At 33.8% G+C, this 919-nt stretch overlaps 1 pseudogene; it reads right to left on the bottom strand.

Moving 5' to 3' along the window:
* Positions 1 to 435: 435 nt before the first annotated feature.
* On the bottom strand, positions 436 to 548 carry LOC127490909 (U2 spliceosomal RNA; annotated as a pseudogene).
* Between the last annotated feature and the right edge of the window lie 371 nt (positions 549 to 919).

Here is a 919-nt window from a genome sequence, read left to right as displayed (position 1 = left end):
GTGTCAATACCTATTAATGGTAGTAGTAGTAGACACAGTGGCAGAAATAATTCTTTACCAAAGAAGTTCATGTACTCTAAATGATTAGGAAATGGGAGTCTCCATATTCATTATTAACATGATACAGCTGCAGCACCATAGTGAGCGAGCAAAAAGGTCTGCCTGGAGATACTTCTGGTTGGGAAAGTATATTAACATGGTATGTCTGAGTTCAGATGGGAAAGATGGGATTTTATCAATTGGAATGATTATAAATGTCAAATGATATAAATGATTATAAATTGTCAAACCAAAGCAATACAGTATGCTCATATTTACAGTAGCAATGTTGACAATAGATGAAAGGTGGAGATAACACGTGTTCATTGACAGGTGAATGGATAAACAAAATTTTATATAGTATTATATACACTATCTATTTTATGTAGTATTACATATGATTATATAAATCAAATAATTTTGTTTATCCATACACACATAGTGAAATGTTATTAAATTGGTAAGAACAGGCATTACACTTGATCATAGCCAAAAGGTTGAGAAGCGATTAAAATGTTATTCAGCCTTAAATGAGAAGGGAATTCTGATATATACTACAGTTTGGATGGGAAGTCGTAATGGCAAGTGAAGTCAATCACAAAAGCACAGATGTTGTATGACTCCATGTATGCTGGGTACCAAGTCAATAGAAAGTAGAACAATGGCTGCCAGACATTGGGAGAGGGAGTTAGCGTTTAGTGGAATTGAAGTTTTCAGATGAAAACATTCTGGAGACACATGGTGGTAACAGCTGCACAAAAATTTGGAAGTACTGAGTGTCACAGACTTCCTGCTCCAAAATGATCAGAATGATAACTTTTATGTTATATGTAGTACTATAAAAAGAGAAATGTACTTCTCTAGAAAAAATCCTTCTGTA

Source organism: Oryctolagus cuniculus, chromosome 6 (assembly GCF_964237555.1).
Source record: "Oryctolagus cuniculus chromosome 6, mOryCun1.1, whole genome shotgun sequence".
Classification (NCBI taxonomy): domain Eukaryota; kingdom Metazoa; phylum Chordata; class Mammalia; order Lagomorpha; family Leporidae; genus Oryctolagus; species Oryctolagus cuniculus.
Note: the sequence above shows the minus strand (reverse complement) of the source record. Positions and strands in the feature narration are given on the sequence as shown.